The sequence below is a fragment of the Gopherus evgoodei genome, chromosome 8 (genome assembly GCF_007399415.2).
Source record: "Gopherus evgoodei ecotype Sinaloan lineage chromosome 8, rGopEvg1_v1.p, whole genome shotgun sequence".
NCBI lineage: Eukaryota > Metazoa > Chordata > Testudines > Testudinidae > Gopherus > Gopherus evgoodei.
The window spans coordinates 30,517,086-30,523,455 of record NC_044329.1 but is presented as its reverse complement, the minus strand read 5'-3'; the positions used below and the strand labels follow the sequence as shown (position 1 = coordinate 30,523,455).

The following is a 6,370-nucleotide window of genomic DNA, read 5'->3' as shown; positions in this document are numbered from 1 at the left end:
ACAATTATTATTTCCTGCTCCAATACTGAGTTTTGATTTTTAGAATAAAAACTTTCAAATTATATCTGAAGTCATGTAAGATGAGCAGTAGTTTTCTGTTCTTCAGACAACTTAATCAGAAAGTAATAGTGTACTTCAAGAGAAGTCAAAACAACTTTGCAAAGGCTCATTTGACCAACATGCCTATCTTAATATTAGGGCTTCTTAATATGAATGGCTTCTGGCAACAGCAGTATTTATCTTTGTATGAACATGACATTAGCAAGTAAAAGCTGAGCTTTTAGCTGTTGGTGAATGCTGTTCAGTTGTACTTCAATAACCATTAAACAGAGAAAGGAATTGCATTTATTTTAAATAACAAAAGCTGTGTATAATTAAGAGAATCTAATTTTGAGGAAGTAACTGAAAAATACGTTATGCCAAAGTATCCCCATGATGTGTCAAGAAAAACAAAACAAACTAAAGATTGAGTTATAACCTGTTGTGTTGTTAATCCCTGTTTAAACATTTCACATAAAAAAACACTGCCATATTCAGAAGTGAAATGCTTTTTTTTTTTTTTAATGTTTTCTTTAAGGAAGAAGTAATTAAGTCATTTCGCTGTATTTTCTGTTGTTTGACCACAACATTTGATTTAACTCTCTTTAGTCAACTCTGAAGTAGTATTTTCCATCATAAGAAGAGATTTGTTTTCCTTCACATGTTTAAAACCTGGCACTTTCCTTGGATCTCTAGCAACTTCTTTTTTAAAAGTATGTATTTTTATTTTTATAACTCTACATTTATTGAGTTGAACTGGACACCATATAGGGAGTCTTTGAGAGAGGATGATAATGCCTTTTTAATGTAACATAGCATATATAGAGCAGGAACAGATGTTTTAAAGTTCTTTGATGTCTGTTATCCCTGCAAATTTGTTAGTGGTAATATCAGACAGGCACTTGGAGAGGCCTAAGATATTTACGTTCCAAAGGACTTGTTTGGAATCAAAAGCGTCACATACAGTATGAAACTTTGTTTGTCAGGCTGCTGCATTTGTTATGCTGCCACTGTCTGTCTCTTTCCCAGTCTTTGCAGGGAGTATCTTCAGTAAGTCCTTATCTTTTTAAGTATTGCTTTGATTAGAGAGCCTTTCACTGCAGCTCCTGCCAGAGTTGGATTACACATTAGAGGAGTGATTTAGGAGCCTATGTCGTAGAATCATTGGGCTGGAAGGGACCTCGAGAGGTCATCTAGTCCAGTTCTCTGCACTCATGGCAGGACTAAGTATTTGATGAAGCCCGTGAAAGCTTATGCCCAAATAAATGTGTTAGTCTCTAAGGTACCACAAGTACTCCTTGTTCTTTTTGCTGATACAGACTAACAGGGTTACCTCTCTAAGTCTCACTGAAAATCAATGAAATTAAATTTTAGATTCCTAAATTATTTAGGCATTGCAGTGCTGAGTGGAACAACATCTGAATGCCTTTAAAAATATAGGGCCTACAGCCACTTTTGATAGTGGGGTTTATGTTCCTAAGTCACTTTGGCACTTTTGGAAACTTTATGCGGCATCTTCATGCTATGCTGACTCAGCAGCACCTCCTGTCTGTCAGCAAATGCTGCATGTGGCTGAAGGGACTTGTCCTCTGAATTATAATGCCCAATTTCTTCTCTCCTCCTCTTTATTCCCATGCCCTCCAGTTGCTTTCACACGTGCAGTTTCTCTACAGTCTCCTTTCGTAGCTGGTTGTGATATAATGCTAAGTTAACTCCCCAAATATATTATAATATTGCATACTGTTTCTGCCTGACAGAAGAATATGATGCATCAATCTATATTCTTTTTTGCCACCAAACATGCATTGTAAACTTTTGGACATCCCAGCACTGTTTTTTAATTCCTATAGATCAGAGTCTTTTACAATTTCTTCAGCTATTAAATATAGTCATTTTTCTGATGCCCTCCATGTGAGAACTGAGTGTTTTACAAAGCAGCAGTAAGGGTCCAACCTTGTCACATCCTGTGGGCATCAAATGGGAATTGAAGGTTCTCAGTATCTTGCACTATTGAGCAGACAGGAATATAAGTAGAGATCCATGGACCGATTTAAGCAATAGTCCTGTAATCTAGTTTTAAACCTCTGCATTGATTATTCTTTCTGTATGTCCTGGAAACGTGAATTTCTTAGGCAAGAGTTAAAATAAACTCATGAACCTATCAGACTTAAGAGTATATTTAGGGAGGCACCAAGAAGCACCCTGAGATCTTCTGTTATAATTTCAGTGGAGGAAACCGTTTCTTGGCTCTGCAGTAACTGGGATGCCATTAACATCTGTTTGAACCCTAATTGCTGTATTTGATTGAGATAAGAAGCATGACTCATCAGAATTTTATTTATTAATATAAATTAACAATCCATAGTGATGTTAAACCCTTTTGACCTGAGCTACTAGCCAATATTCAGGGTGTTGTAGTTCTTTTCAGTTAGGAGGGAAAATTGGTCATGGAGTCAGGATTTCTTTGATTTATTTATTGACAAAGAACCCACAAGAAGTCCTGTTTCCCTGAACACAGTTGGAATCAAAGAGGAGGTAGTTTCTCATATACAAGCCTGATGCTCCCAGGGTTTCTCTCAGGTTTCCTAGGGTTTCTCTCAGGATTATGCTTCTGATTGTCTCCTTGGCATTTTTGCTGGCTTCTCCCAGCCTGTTGTCTTGGTGCTTCTGCTAACACTTCCTCCCTCAGAAGCTCAGTTTCTGACTATCCTTGCATGTGGCCTGTGTTTTGGGTAGCGACTCCTGTTGTTTCAGCTGTCTTGTTCCAAAAAGGAGTTTAACTGCTTCTTACATAGGCTAGGATAGGATTAAAATTCAAAATGATCTGGACAAACTGGAGAAATGGTCTGAAGTAAAGAGAATGAAATTCAATAAGAACAAATGCAAAGTACTCCATTTAGGAAGGAACAATCAGTGGAGCATTGTGTCCAGTTCTGGGTGCCACGTTTCAGGAAGGATGTGGACAAATTATAGAGAGACCGGAGAAGAGGTTGTTACAAGGAGGAGGAAGAACAATTGTTTTTCTTAACCTCTGAGGATAGGACACGAAGCAATAGTTGCAGCAAGGGAGGTTTAGGTTGGACATTAGAAAAACTTCCTAACTGTCAGGGTGGTTAAGCACTGGAATAAATTGCCTACGGAGGTTGTGGAATCTCCATCATTGGAGACTTCTAAGAGCAGGGTAGACAAGCGCCTGTCAGGAATTGTCTAGATAATTAGTCCTTCCATGAGTGCAGGGGACTGGACTAGATTACCTCTCAAGGTTGCTTCCAGTCCTATAATTCTATGATTTTTATCCTGAATGAAGGACATCTATTTTGCCCACCAGCTTCAAAAGGGCTTCAAGCAATCTCCGTCATAACATCATGTATTCTTGGAAGATTTCAGAATGGCCTAATTTTGTCATCTTTTCCTCTCACAGCCTTTGATCATACTACTCTTAATGTGTGTCTAAATTAATTTTATATAGTATCTTAACTTATCAGTTTACTTAGTATTTTTATAAGCACATCTATCACCTAAACTTCCTGTGGTAGACTTGGATTTTCTGTCTGTAAATTGCTTAGAGAAGAAGCTGTAAATAGAGAGGCTTTGGTAGGAATGTGAAAAATATCATTGAATTTGGAGAAAAAAAAAGACTGGTACTAAAGCAAATAAACTGCATATTTCTTATGTTCAGATGCACATAGAATTATATGTTGCAGTGCATGTCCGGAACCACAGAACAAAGGGTGTGCAAAACCCACATTGTATCCACATAGTATGGGGAGACCAAAACATGTTTTCACAAACTTATTGGTGTGGGAATTAACAAGAAAGGAGAAGTAGTGCTCCTTGAGCAGGACATAAAGGAGGAGTGGGTACATTTTTAGTGGAGGAAGCTCATGAGATCATGACTCTTTATCCACCTCTGGGCCAGCTCAAGGCACCAGCGAAGGAAGCAGGTGCCAATAGAAAGGGGCGGCACTCCGTCTGTTGTTGGGGAGACACGTCCGGGTCTTCGGTGGCAATTTGGCGGCAGCTCAATCACATTCTTTTTTTTTTTCCCCCTTCGCCACCTGGGGTGGCAAAAAAAGCTGGAGCTGGCCCTGATCCATCTGATGGTCAGCATCAGAAGAACCGAGGATCTGGATACTTGGGAGGTTGGATCGAATTTACATGGGCAAATTCTCTAAGAACTGCTTGGAAAATCAGCAGCTCTAAGGGTTTCTTGGAGCTGGTGAAACTCGTGAGCACTGAGAAGTTACTTCATGTCATAATAAATACAGAACCAGCTGAATGGATTAGGGTAGCCAAGGGCTGGTCCAGATAAGTAGCTTGTCTCCCAGCCTGGGTTTTTTTTTTTAGTTTTATTGGCATTTGGCCATGTCAGATAGCTAATTTTCAATGGGGGGAAAAGACCTACCCCAGGGCTAAATTGATGTTATTTGCTTGGAATCTGATTAGATAGCGTATTATGTTTTTCACATGGGGGTGAATAACAATAATGTACAGGGTAGTGATAAATACTCTTACTGTGGTTACTGTTACAAAGAATAGCATAGAAAAATAATTGCTTAATTTAAAGCATAGATCTTTTTCATCCAAGACTTAGTAATTCTTCCTGTATATTTATTTACCTTTTCTTCATCCATGCTCTTTAGCCAACTATATAAAAATGATTAACATTGTAGACAACTAATTAGAATTTAAAGATCGTTCTAATTATCATTCTGCTCTAGCTCCTCTTGTACCAACACAGATGATCAAGATAGGCCAGGTAGCAAATTTTTGGAAAAAGCAAACATAGTTTTAATGATCCCAAAATTTCTCTCTTTCAGCTGGAAATATGCTGGCGACTGCTTATGATATTTGAGATGCTTCAGTGTTACTTGTGATGTTGGTCCTTCAGAAATTGTCAGGGTCTCTGTCAGAAGTTTAGAATTATAAAATTTTCAGATTATACACAATAGAGCATGCTTTATTGAGAACACGCCATATGTTTTTTTGCCTTCGTTCTACTTTCTACTCTTGTATAGCTACATCAGGACCTAATGATGTGGCTAGGGAGAGAACAATTTATTTTAAGTACCATTGTTCCTCAGCCTGCATCAATCATCGATGCACCAGGTCACTTTTTAGAAGTACCGATACTTAAGAGGATTGCTGTTTAAGTTTGGAATAAAAATATTTAAAATAATTCTTGCCTAACATTTGACTCTATTGAGAAACAAAGGGAATAATGGTGTACAAAAAAGCAAAGGTGCAGTTGCTAGAAGTGGTCCTTACGTTGGTCTCTTGTTTATGCAGATAACTTGGAATATGGTTGATTTATTTTTGTTTGTTCCTCTCTTCCTGTCCCCTCCCCTATAAAAAGTATCAAAATAAACAATGAAAGAGAATTGTTTTATCCAAGAGCTCATTTTGACTGGAGTGGACCAAGTCCAATTAAAAAACCCAAAAGTATGACAACAGATTTAAACTACTCAAAAGCTGTGACATTGTACTGATGACACATTTATCTAGAAATGCTCATTGAAATCTGTTCTAATTACTAGCAGCTTGGTGGTCGTACAGTAGTAATATTTATTAAAAGTAATGTGGGAAAAGGTGAATATGACTTGAGAGAGAACTAATGATGCTATATCTCATATGTGTTGCGTTGACTGTTTGTGCCTTGATGATGTTTAATGTCTGGTTAAGCTGAGATAGAAAAATAAATAATTCAGGACAAATATGCAGTTTAAAATTTGCATATGGAATAACTGTTGCCTTAGATATCTCATATTCTTCCAGGGCTTTTTGCTTATGAGACTACATAAATCTTTGGAGGCGCTGGGTTGTGCAGTATGAACATTTACCAGGGCAAGGGACAACTAAGGTGAATGGCTAACATCTCCTACTCTCAATTGTTTTAAAGAATTATGGGGCACATTTTGAATGGAAGCACAGGGGCTGACATCAGACAACCAGGTGTTATTGAAGCTGCTGAACAAGGTAGGAATCTAATGCCATAGCTTTATCTAGCTAATGCTGTGGTTTACACTGTGAATTGGAGAAGAATGAGTCAGTAGTTTTCTATCCTTATCCCTAAGTGGAATGTGATTTATAGGAAGAAATGTGTTTAAACTTCTTTCCTTGGCTTGTAAGAAGACCTAACAACAAAAACACGATAGTGGAAATGTTTAAATATTTAGACAGGCCTGTCACTGTTTTGTCACCATGAGATGTAGCGGAACAAAGAAAGCTAAGTAGTTTCTGTAAGTCTTAAGTCAAAGCATGCCTTTGCAGTAATAAGTACTAAAGGGTAATTACGTTTAGTCGTCTTAATTGCCTTTTCCTTCCTAAGAAC

At 37.8% G+C, this 6,370-nt stretch overlaps 1 protein-coding gene across 1 annotated transcript in view; it reads left to right on the top strand.

Moving 5' to 3' along the window:
• The window catches only part of SLIT3 (slit guidance ligand 3), an 811,508-nt gene that overhangs the window by 246,903 nt on the left and 558,235 nt on the right, over positions 1-6,370 (top strand). The gene's annotated exons all lie outside the window — the stretch shown is intronic.